Source organism: Macaca mulatta, chromosome 16, assembly GCF_049350105.2.
Source record: "Macaca mulatta isolate MMU2019108-1 chromosome 16, T2T-MMU8v2.0, whole genome shotgun sequence".
Lineage (NCBI taxonomy): Eukaryota > Metazoa > Chordata > Mammalia > Primates > Cercopithecidae > Macaca > Macaca mulatta.
Genome location: NC_133421.1, coordinates 53752165 through 53765152, shown reverse-complemented (window position 1 = coordinate 53765152; position 12988 = coordinate 53752165). Strand labels below are relative to the sequence as shown.

The window sequence follows — 12988 nt, the reverse complement described above, 5'->3', positions numbered from 1 at the left end:
GTGTTACCCTAGGATCTCTTCATCAAAATTTCAGTTGAAAGTGCCCTTTATCTTTCAGACTGAAAAAAGTAAAAATAAAAAAAGAGGGTGGAAAGTAGCTATTTTACCTTAGAGGTCTCAACTTGTGATTGTTTGCTTTCTTTTCGTATTTTTTTTTCTTAGAAACATACAGGGTGCTTAGTGACCCTATATGTTTCATTAGTAAATATTTTCAGAAGAAGGAAGATTGCACTGGAATTATACACAATCCAGACAAAATGGGTCTACCCAGCTCCCCAAGCAATCTCTGAGCAACTGGGGAAAGGTTGGTCTGACCCACGGAGTCACAGAAACACATTAAAATCACCAGGCAGTCTTGACCTGGGTTCCTTTTGGCAGCTACGTGGAATCAGCCCCTCTGGAGTTGACATTTTGTCCTCATGATGATTGTATTATTCAACCAATGCAAATGGAAAACGACCTAATCAACGTTCCATTCAGACAAGGCTTACATCTATAGTGAATGACAGGAGACTTTCCAAGTGAAGGTCCTGCAAATGTATATGCAACACATAAAATCCCAACCCACAGATGGAGGACAGCCTCAGCCAAGTCAGGAAAATATGCCCCCATAGAGGAATAAGGCTGGGTGGTGGAAGGAACTCAGGAGCAAAAATCAAAAGGCTAACTCTTAATGGCTAAGTCCCAGTTCACTCCTTCAGTAGTATGATTTGGAGTATGTTACTTAACCCTTCAGTTTCAAAGTATCTTTTTAGGGAAGGAGAGAGGAAGGAAGACATTTTTCCTGACCTCTTCAAAGGGTTGTTGTGATAATCACATAACATAATGTTTTGGAAAAATTCTACCATCTAAAAATGCTTTGTATTACCAATAATCTTATTAAATTATTGGAGACCCTCCCTGTTTTAGTGGGAGTCCTTGGGATTCTGGTGGCAAGCTTTGGGCTTTCAAATTAATACCACACAATAGAAGAAAATAGAACACTATTGGGCCAGGTCAGTGCTCTGGAAAGACTTGTGCCCACATTCTTTTGTTTCTTTTCAACTTCTCATATTCTTTAGGACCACTGCCTCTGGTGGAAGAGAATTATCTTCTGGGTGGTATGGGTGAGAAAGTTGCCAAACAAACCTGAATTATCCAGAGGCCTGTAAAATGCGCAATTGCTTTTTAAGAGGCATGGTGATATCGTGTGTTCCTTTCGATTTTTGGCAGTAACCATTTTCTGCAATTTGTGGTTTTGCAATTTCTCTTTTCACAGACAACACCCTGGCTCTCATTCAATGCCCCATTGGTGGGGGTGAGGTGGGGAAAAAGAAAGATTCCCTGGGGCCCTGACTGCTCCAGAAAAAGAAGGAAATGTTAATGAAATAAGTCAGAAAGAACGCTAGAGACTAGTGGAAGCTGGTTGGTTACGGGGGAAGAAACATCTTTTAATAAATTGCATGGTGTGGCTAGGATTTTAGCTGGGTCTTTCATCGTCTGGGCAAAGACCTGTTCTCTTAATTCTTCTTGCCTCTCCACGGAGCTCTGTTTGGATTACAACATCAATCTTTTCTCTTCATTTTTTTTCCTGTATTCAACAAGCCTAGAGCAGTCTCTTTCACTGTCTCCTTGGCCTCTTGTAGAGGGATTTTCTTTAAATATTCCATCTCTAAGTATCCATTTGCCAATTACATTAACTTGTTTTGTGTAAATTAGCTCAAGAGCTATGCACCAGAATTTTTTGCCCTCATTCTGGGTGCCTTTTCTTCCCCTTCCCGACGGCTTTAATGCCCTTTGCAGAGGAGGTCTGTGGTCAGCAAAGCAGTACAGGGATGTAGCATTTATCTAGGCGAGAGTGATTTGTTCTGTTTCTATTCATCGCCTCTGGAAAGGGTTTGCAGACTTCTGTTTGCTTTTTTATGGCTGCTAGGCACTGTGCTGAAGGATTTAAAGTTGCATCCAGTGTTAACCTTGTATTCTTTCTCTGTTCACTTTTTTATATCAAAACAGTCCTCTGTTTCCCGTGGAGTGGATTCCCAGGGCCTATGCCCATTGTTCTTGGGCTTTCCGTGCACAAAGGCCACGTATTTCTTCTCTTGTCATGACCTAAATATCACTGCTTCTTGTACTTCTAATTGCTCCTCATATGTTAATTACAATCCCCCAAATTTCACATATTTCGGGAAAATATGATTTTACTGTGTGTGTGTTACAAACGTTTAGGGAATTACTTCTGTTATGGAATCATAAATCATAAATCATGGAACTTTGATTTTGGAAGATGCTTTCAATGTGATGCAGTTCAGCAGCCCACCCCAAGTTGTCCTCACATCTTCTCTCGAAGCCCTTCCTCTATCTCACATGGTAACGTAATCCATTTTTTAATAGCTCAGCATTCAAACTTTCTTTTGCTAACCTGAGATAACCTCCGTCTGACTTTGGGTCATTTGTGCTAGTTTTACCTTTTGGAGCAGCTCAGAAGTTGACTCCTTCCCCACATGACAACCCTTCAAGTATTTTGGAATCTGATCCCATATACTCTCTGAGTCTTCCTTGTCCAGGCTAAACATCCTCAATGCCTTCAGCCATTCTTCGCATGACTTGGTTTAGTTATCCTTTTCCATGTATCCCAGTTGCATTTTTCAATGCTCCTTTTAAAATGTTACAGCCTGAAATGAAAAGAATACTGCTGAGATGGCTGACCAGTATAGAGCTTCTAGGAAAAACAAAAACAAAAAGGAATGCTCATTCTGGTGTGTTAGTTTTATTACAATAACTAAGAGCACATCAAAAATTTGAACAGCACTTTAGTCCTGAGGTTAATCTAAAACCTCTAGATACAAAAGCTGCTACAAAAACAGATTTTCAGTCATGTATCTTTGCACTTGGTTTTGAATATGATGCAAAATACATTTATCCCTGCAACACTTAGTAATTTCAGAATATAAGTGAAACTATTCGGAGTTTTTTGAGTTTGAATTATTTTAAATCCTTTGCCAGCTTAATCTGCCTCTTGGCTTCATTCAAGAGATTGGTAAAGACAGTGAATATCTGGATTTTAAGCTCCTCAAAGGTGGAACCATGTTTTATTCATCTTTGTCTCTCCTGAAATGTCTGTGATATTCTCTTAAACAACCAGATGCTCAGTAAATGCTTATATTAACTCGATCAACGGAATCAAATACAAAGTAGCTTTCTAACACCCAGACTGGAACCGGTCTTTAAACTGATATCTGTGCCCTTTAGAAACTAAGATAAATACTTAAAATACACTATACTGCTAATGCTTGGCAATTTTGTAGCATTGTAGAGTTAACTAATAGTGCCACCTCAAGGGCTAGATAGTCTGAATTCTAATCTTGCTAGACTTTACTGGTTATGTGCTTTGGAGCAAATTAGATCACCTTGTCTGTTCCTGACAAATAAAATGTAACAATAAATTATTTGTGTCTGCCTCATAATGTTTTTGTGAGGCATGTAAATGCATGCTCAAATTTCATGTAAAGAATATAGAAAAATTACTGGTAATATAAAAATAATAATTAATAGTAGTAATAGTTGTATTGTTGTTGCTTTTGTTATTATTTTCAATATATGCTAATAGAACCACCCAATCCTAAGAGGAACAAAAAATAACTTTGGTATAACTTGTTCATATTAAACCCATCTTGACTTCAACTAATAATTTTATTATCAAAATGCTAGTGTGATCTGAATATAACTGACTGTTTCGTGGGCCATTTAAGCTCAGACATGCATTGGAAAATGAAAAACTCAAAACATCTAAAAAAGTGACAACAATGTAAATTTTTACCGAAGTCCTTCAAAGGGGAATTATGTTACATTCTACAGCAAAATATTCTAAAGATCTTCTTAACCCAAATTTCTCATTTTGAGTAACAACTGAAACATTTTACCATTCTCTCTCTGCTTTATAAAAACAAAATGTGCTGTTTTGTTCTCATTTACCTCTTCTCTCCTAATCATGTCCAATTCTCCAGAACTACTAAATTACTAGCCTAATCTTTTCTGTCTATAACTCCTCCATTCCCTATATAATTTTATGTGGCCCTTCCAGGTGGCATGTGAAAAGATGTGTATGTTTGCCTATGTGTATGTGTGTGTGTACATTATATATTATATGCCTAATGTATAATATATATTATGACTTTTACTGATATAATAGATGTGTAACAAAATTTATGATTGATGAATGAGTATAGTTTCCATGTAAACGTTGTTGATATTTATATATATATGTTAATGAGTGAGACAAAAATGAAACAGAAAAGATATACATCACAGGTCCACTCTTCATCAGTAATGTGAACAACTTCTTTGCTAAACTGGATAATAGTTTTGAATACAGTTGAATATTTCCTCAAATTTCCATGTTACAGTATGACAGCTACAGACAGAACATTCCTTTTTGTTTAATCTGCATTAGTAACAGTCCCATAACTTTCTTAAACATAGACGATCAACAAAACAATAAATCAAGACCTGGTTGGTAGCATTTGCCAATTTCTGTGGTGTAAATGCTCCTGCCATGGCCATTTTCAAGTTAACGTGATGTCACTAAATGTGTAATTAGGAAGATGTGCAGCAACACACCTTTATATGGTATTCATACCATACGGATACAAAACATGCAAATAAACTAAAAAGCATACGTAATTTAAAATGCAGCAAAATAATTAAGAAGTGATGAGTTTTTAGCACTTATTTCCTTTGGGTTTTTTTTAAGCTTTTATTTTAGGTTAACGGGTACATGTGCAGGTTTGTTGTATAGGTAAAATTATGTTACAGGAATTTGTTGTACAGATTACTTTATCACCCAGGTACTAAGACTAGTACCCAATAGTTACTTTTTCTGATCCTCCCCCTCCTCCCACCCTCCACCCTTGAGTAGGTCCCAGTGTCTGTTGTTCCCTTCTTTGTGTCCATGAGTTCTCATCATTTAGCTGCTACTAATAGGTGAGAACATGCAGTATTTGGTTTTCTGTTCCTGCATAAGTTTGCTAAGGATAATAATCTTCAGCTCCATCCATGTTCCCACAAAAGACATCATCTCATTCTTTTTTATGGCTGCATAGTACTCCATGGTATATATGTACCACATTTTCTTTATCCAATCTGTCATTCATGGGCATTTAGGTTGATTCCATATCTTTACTATTGTGACTAGTGCTGCAATGAACATTCACATGCATGTGTCTTTATGGTAGACTGATTTACATTCCTCTGGGTATGTACCCATTAATGGGATTGCTGGATTGAATGGTAGTCCTGTTTTTATCTCCTTGAGGAATCACCACACTGCTTTCCATGATGGTTGAATTAATTTATACTCCCACCAACAGTGTCTAAGTGTACCCTTTTCTCTGCAACCTTGCCAGCATCTGTTATTTTTTTTACTTTTAACTAATAGCCATTCTGACTGGTATGAGATGGTATCTCACAGTTGTTTTCATTTGCATTTCTCTAATGTTCAGTGATATTTGACTTTTTTCATATGTTTCTCAGCCACATGTATGTCTTCTTTTGAAAAGTGTCTGTTCATGTTCTTTGCCCACTTTTTAATGTTTTTTTGTTGTTGTTGTTTCTTAGAAACTTGTTTAAATTCCTTACAGATGCTGGATATTAGACCTTTGTGAGATGCATAGGTGGCAAATATTTTCTCCCACGCTGTAGATTGTCTGTTTATTCTTCGTAGTTTCTTTTGCTGTGCAGAAGCTTTTACATTTGATTAGATCCCATTTGTCAACTTTTACTTTTGTTGCAATTACTTTTGGCATCTTCATCATGTCATTTTTGCCCATTCCTATGTCCACAATGGTATGGCCTAGGTTGTCTTCCAGAGTTCTTACAGTTTTGGGTTTTACATTTAAGTCTTTAATTTATCTTTAGTTGATTTTGTACATGTAAGGAAAGGGTCCACTTTCAATCTTCTGCATATGGCTAGCCAGTTACCCCAGCACCATTTCTTGAACAGGGAGTTCTTTCCTCACTGACGGTTTTTGTCAGCTTTGTCAAAGATCAGATGGTTGTAGGTGTGCAGCCTTACTTCTAGGCTCTTTATTCTGTTCCATTGGTCTATGTGTCTGTTTTTGTGCCAGTACCATGCTATTTTGGTTACTGCAGCCCTGTGTTATAGTTTGAAGTTGGGTAACGTGGTGGCTCCAGCTTTGTTCTTTCTGCTTAGGATTGCTTTAGCTATTCAGGCTCTTTTTTGGTTCCATAGGAATTTTGAAATTATTTTTTCTAATTCTGTGAAAAATGCCATTGGTAGTTGGATAAAAATAGCACTGAATCTGTAAATCACTTTAGTCTGTATGGCCATTTTAATAATATTGATTCTTCCTATCCGTGATCCATGAGCATGGAATGTTTTTCCATTTATTTGTGTCATCTCTGATTCTTTCGTTCTTCCTTTCCTTTCCTTTCCTGCTTTCGATGGAGTCTCACTCTGTTGCCCAGGCTGGAGTGCAGTGGTCTGATCTTAGCTCACTGCAACCTCTGCCTCCCAGGTTCAAGCGATTCTTCTGCCTCAGCCTCCCGAGTAGCTGGGACTACAGGCACGTGCCACCATGCCCAGCTAATTTTTTGTATTTTTAGTAGAGGTGGGGTTTCACCATGTTAGCCAGGATGGTCTCAAACTCCTGACCTCGTGATCCGCCTGCCCCGGCCTCCTAAAGTGCTGGGATTCCAGGAGTGAGCCACTGCATCTGGCCCTGATTTCTTTGAGCAATGCTTTGTAGTTCTCATTGTAGATATCTTTCACCTCCCTGGTTGGCTGTCTTCCTAGATATTTTATTATTTTCATGGCAATTGTGAATGGGATTGCATTCCTGATTTGGATCCTGGCTTGGCTGTTGTTGGTATATAGGAATGCTAGTGGTTTTTGAACATAATTTTGTATCCTAAAACTTTGCCAAAGTTGTTTATTAGCTGAAGGAGTTTTTAGGCCAAGACTATGGGGTTTTCTAGATACAGAATCAGGTTGTCTGCAAACAGGGGTAATTTGACTTCCTCTCCTCCTATTTGGATGCTCTTTATTTCTTTCTCTTGCCTGATTGCTCTGGCCAGGACTTCCAATACTATTAGGCTGGTGCAAAAGTAATTGTGGCTTTTACATTTACTATAATGGCAAAAACCGCAATTACTTTTGCACCAACCTAATGAGTTGAATATGAGGAGTGAGAGAAGGCATCCTTGACTTGTGCCAGTTTTCAAGGGAAATGCTTCCAGCTTTTGCCCTTTAAGTATGATGTTGGCTGTGGGTTTGTCATGGATAGCTCTTACTATTTTGAGCTGTGTTCCTTCATTGAGAGTTTTTAACATGAACTGATGTTGAATTTTATTGAAAGCCTTTCTGCATCTATTGAGATAATCATGGGGTTTTTGTCTTTAGTTCTGTTTGTGTGATGAATATCATTTATTTATTTACATATGTCAAGCCAACCTTGCATACCAGCGATGAAGCCTACTTGATTGTTGTGGGTTAGCTTTTTAATATGCTGCTGGATTTGGTTTGCAAGTATTCTATTAAGGATGTTTGTATCAATGTTCATAAAGGATATTGGCCTGAAGTTTTTGTTGTGGTTGTGTCTCTACCAAGTTTTAGTATCAGGATGATGCTGGCCTTATAGAATGAGGTAGGGAAGAGTTCCCTCTTCAATTTTTTGGAACAGTTTTAGTAGGAATTGTACCAGATCTAAACACCCACATCTTTGTACATCTCTTTGTACATCTGGTAGAATACTGCTGTGAATTCATCCAGTCCTGCCCCTTTTTTTGGTTAGTAAGCTATTAATTACTGATTCAATTTTGGAGCTAATTATTGGTCTGTTCAGGGAATCAATTTCTTCCTGGTTCAGTCTTGGGAGGGTGTATATGTCCAGGAATTTATCCATCTCTTCTAGGTTTTCTAGTTTGTGTGCATACAGGTGTTCATGGTAGTTTCCGATAGTTATTTTTATTTCTGTGGGGTCAGTGGTAACATTCCCTCCGTCATTTCTAGTTGTGTTTATTTGGATCTTCTCTCTTTTCTTCTTCATTAGTCTAGCTAGTAGATTATATATTATTAATTTTTATAACAAACTAACTCCTGGATCTTTTGGAATGGTTTTTTGTGTGTCTCAATTTCTTTCAGTTCAACTCTGATTTTGGTTTTTTCTTGTCTTCTGCTAGCTTTGGGGTTGGCTTGCTCCTGCTTCTCTAATTCATGTGTGATGTTAGGTTGTTAATTTGAAATCTTTCTAACTTTTTGATGTGGGAGTTTAGTGCTATAAATTTCCCTCTGAAGGCTGCTTGAACTATGTCCCAAAGATTCTGGTATGTTGTATCATTGTTCTCATTAGTTTCAAAGAACTTTTCAAAGAACTTCTTGGTATCTGCCTTAATTTCACTACTTACCCAAAAGTCATACAGGAGCATGTTGTTTAATTTCCATGTAATTGCATGGCTTTGAGCAATTTTTTTAGTCTTGACTTCTATTTTTACTGTGCTGTGGTCCAAGAGTATGTTTGATATGATTTCAGTTCTTTTGCATATGCTGAGGGTTGTTTTATGTCTAATTGTGTGGTCGATTTTAAAGTATGTGCCGTGTGGTGATGAGGAGAAGGTATATTCTGTTGTTGGGGACAGAGTTCTGATGAGGTCTATCAGACCCATTTGGTCCAATGTTGAGTTCAGGTCCTGAACATTTTTGCAAATTTTCTGCCTCAATGATCTGTCTTCAAAGATACCATTAGTGGAGTGTTGGAGTTTCCCACTATTATTTTGTGGGAATCTAAGTCTCTTTGTAAGCCTCTAAGAGCTTGCTTTATGAATCTAGGTGCTCCTGTGTTCAGTATATATATATTTAGGATAGTTAGACCTTCTTGTTGAATTGAACCCTTTACTATTTTGTAATGCCCTTCTTTGTCCTTTTTGATCTTTGTTGGTTTAAAGTCTGTTTTGTCTGAAATTAGGGTAGCAACCCTGCTTTTTTACTAATTTCCATATGCTTGGTAGATTTCCTCCATCCCTTTATTTTGAGCCTATGGGTGTCATTATATGTGAGATGGGTCTCATGCAGACAGCATACCATGAGTCCCTTGATTTTAATGCAAGTTATTTAACTAAGTTTGAATAATTTAATTTGTAGCAATGATTGTGTTTAACAAATAGCTTACAAATTCTTGAAAATCTGACAGTTGCTCCCCGGCAAACTGGTACAAACCATCTCTAGCATAACACTGGTCCTTCCTCTTTAGAGAGCAGTGAGGATAGGAAGTGGGAAGAAGAGATTGGGATATGATTGTGAATATTAAGTTTATTTTTTTTCTCATTACAATTTTTTTAAAATCTGTTTTAGACTTTTGCCAAAGATCAGAGACAATCTCCTAAGTCTTCAGCAGGCAGTTTCTACCATCCTTGCCATGAAAATATTTTCATCTTTAGTATTAATTATGATTCAAAGATTTCATCATTCTATCTTTTCTAAACAATTTTTTCGACTACAAGAATCACAAGTTAAAGAGAATGGGGAGGAGAGGATTGTAAGGTACAGATATTTAATGAAATCCACAAATAGAAAAAAAAGCTTAGTTGCATCGTATATTAATCTGAACTGCAGAGCTCCATAAGAAATGGAGAGAGGTTGGTTAATGGCTACAAAATTACAGTTAGATAGAAGGGAAAAGATCTAGTGTTCAATAGTGAAGTAGGGAAAGGTAGTTCACAATAATGTGGTGCAATAGTTCAAAATAGCCACAAGCTAACAATTGAAGTGTTGCCAACATAAAAAATAAATGTTTGAGGTGATGGATATCCCAGTCACCCTGATGTGATCATTACAACATTGTATGCATGTATCAAAATATCCCTTTCACTCCATAAATGTGTACAACTTTTTAAATGTATCAACCTTTTAAAAACTAAAATACATATTTTTTAAAAGGAATCAGAGCTGCTGTCTTCTCTCTGGGGCCTCATGGTATCACCTACCTCTGTTGACAAGGCCAAACTATTTACTCTCCAGATTGTATATGTCCCCAAATGGCAGCCACAGGCATCAAGGATTAGACATTTTAGCTCCTCTTTCCACTTGGGAAATCCACAAGGATTTCTAAACTCCAAAGAAAAAAATTCACATGGTTCAAGTCTTTTTTCCTTGGCAGGCTACTGGTCAGCATACAAATGGGATTCCTCAGATTGAAACACTTCTGGTTCCATTAGATGTGACTCCAGCAGAGTTGTGGGAAAGGATAGGGTCAGAGGAACATCAAGGACTATGGGCAAAGACAGCTTACATATTAGGGAGCTGTGAATAGAAAAACATAATGATTGACATTTTTAGTGTAGTATTCATAGGCTTTTTCATTAAGAAGAAGAAGCGTTATGAAATATTTCAAACATAGAGAAAATAATATAATGAGTACCTATGTTTTGTCACTCACATCTAACTAATTTGAGTACATCAATTTTTGGTTCAGATTTTTATAGATTTTAAAGAAATAAATTATTTTAAATATAATTAAATCTTCATATGCCCCCTTTCCTGATCTGATTCTGTTCTATCATTCTCCAAAAAAAATCACAATCCTGTGTGCTTATCCTTGTTTTTCTCTCAGTGAGCAATATCCATCATTGTGTCATAATTTTTAAGTTTTCATAAATGATACCAAGTCATATGTGCCATTCTGTATTTTTTTCAGTCAACATTATGTTTTTGAGATTTATTCAACTGGACATGTGGGTATGATTCGCTATTTTAACTCTAGATTGTATTCCATTGCATGAATATATTGCTATTTTCCTTCCTTCCTTCCTTCATTCATTCATTCTATTGGTGAGCAATTAGGTTGTTGCCAATTTTTGCTATTAAAAAAATACTGCAGTGATTATCCTTGTAGCTTCATGCACCTGGGCAGAATTTTCTCCAGGATACCAAGATGTAAACTTATTGGATTATAAAATATATATCTCATTAATATTACCAGATCTTGCCAAATAACCCTCCTAGGGTGGCCAGTTTACATTTGTATGAGCAGGTCATGTAAGTTTCGGTTTCCCCAAATCTTTGCCAACATGGGTTATTTTCAGACCTCAAAAATATTTTTCAATATGATGGGAGTAAAATGGTGTGTCATTTTTCCAGTTTTCAATTCCCAAATTTCTAGTGAAATTGAGCATCTTTTAATATGTTTCTTGGTCATATTTTTGTGAATTGCTTATTCACATATTTTACTATTTTTTAATGAGTTACTATTTTATTTTTATGGTTTTGTATAAGTTAATTATCTCTTCCATTTAGTAATCTATTGTATGTTATATGCAAATACCTTTTCCAACTCTGTTGTTGGCGTGTTTTTTTTTTAACTTTTTGTAGAATCATTTTAATTATAGAGACATTGACATTCTAACATAATCTATATTTTTAAGATTTTCATTTAAAACGTTTTTTATTTCCTACTTTGATGATGTAAAGATATGCTTCTGTACATTGTTATGTAAGTTTTAAAGTTTTGATTTCGCATTTGTGTTTTTTATCCATATGAAAGTTATATTTTCTGGAGGCTGAGGCAGGAGGATCACTTGAACCCAAGTGTTCAAGTTTGCAGTGAGCTATGATTGTGCCACTGCACTCTAGCTTGACCAACAGACTGAGACCCTGTTCTAAAAAAAATAAACAAAAAAAGAAAGTTATATTTTGTATGCTGTGAAGTAGGGGGTCTAACTTTATATTTTTCTTTTGGAAAATCAACTCACCCCACATGATGTAACAAACAAACAGTCCATGATTTCCCCATGGAATTGCTATGCTTTCTCTATCATGAGCTTGCTTTCCATATGTCTGGATGTGTTTCTAAGGAATCTACTCTGTTCAAATAGCCTATTGATCATTCTCTGACCCAAAGGCACATTCTCTTAAAATACTGTGGCATTAAATTACAGCAATCTCCCCTTATCCATGAGTAGTAAGTTGCAAGACCCCTAGTGGATGGTTGAAACTGCAAAAAGTACCAAAACCTATAGTATATATACTATGTCTTTTCCTATGCAAACATACCTATCATAAAGTTTAATTTATAACTTAGGTACAGTAAGAGATTAATAATAATTAATAATAAAATAGAACAATTAAAACAATATGCCAATATCACTAGTCTTGTGCTTTGGGGCTATTATTAAGTAAAATAAGGATTACTTATAAACATAAGCACTACAATACCATGGATACTATGACAATCAGTTTCATAACCAAGAGGGCTATTAAGTGACTAAGGGGCAGGTAGCATATTCAGCGTGGATATGCTGGACAGAGAGAGGATTCACGCCAGGCTGGGACAAAGTGGAATGGTGTGAGACTTCATCACCCTACTCAGAATGGTGGATCATTTAAAATTAACAGTTGTTTATTTCTGGAATTTTTCATTTAATACTTTTGGATAATGTTTGACCACTGGTAACTTAAACCACAGAAAATGAAACTGTAAGTAAGGTAGGACTGCTGTAATTTTTAGTAGCTGATAGGACCAGGTTCTGTACCTAGATCTTTTTCTTCAGTATTATCTATATCTTCTCTGTCTTTTAATTTCTTGTGTGATTTTTAAGATTGGTCTGTCAATTTCCACAAAAATCACTATAAGAATTTTGATGAAATTATATAGAATTTATATTCAGGAGAATTGGCATCTTTGTTATACTGTATTATTGCATCCATGGGTATAACATGTTGTATAATATATTTAATCTCTTATAAACTTTTAAAATGTTTTATAGTATTCTCTACAAAACTATGAAATACCTTTTGATGTATTTATTAGTATAGTTTTAATGTGAATGATCTTTATACTTTTTACAGATAGTTATTCTTGCTATCTAGGAATACAATTGATTTTCATGTTCGATTTTAAATCCAGCAACACTACTAATCTCTCTAATTTTTTAATGGTATCTCTGTAGATTATTCAAAGATTGTCTATAATCATATACTCTGCAAATAAGAATAATTTTG

At 35.9% G+C, this 12988-nt stretch overlaps 1 protein-coding gene across 2 annotated transcripts in view; it reads left to right on the top strand.

Annotated features, from left to right (window-relative positions):
- Positions 1-12988, top strand: part of ANKFN1 (ankyrin repeat and fibronectin type III domain containing 1) — a 390308-nt gene that overhangs the window by 118917 nt on the left and 258403 nt on the right. The window lies entirely within an intron of this gene.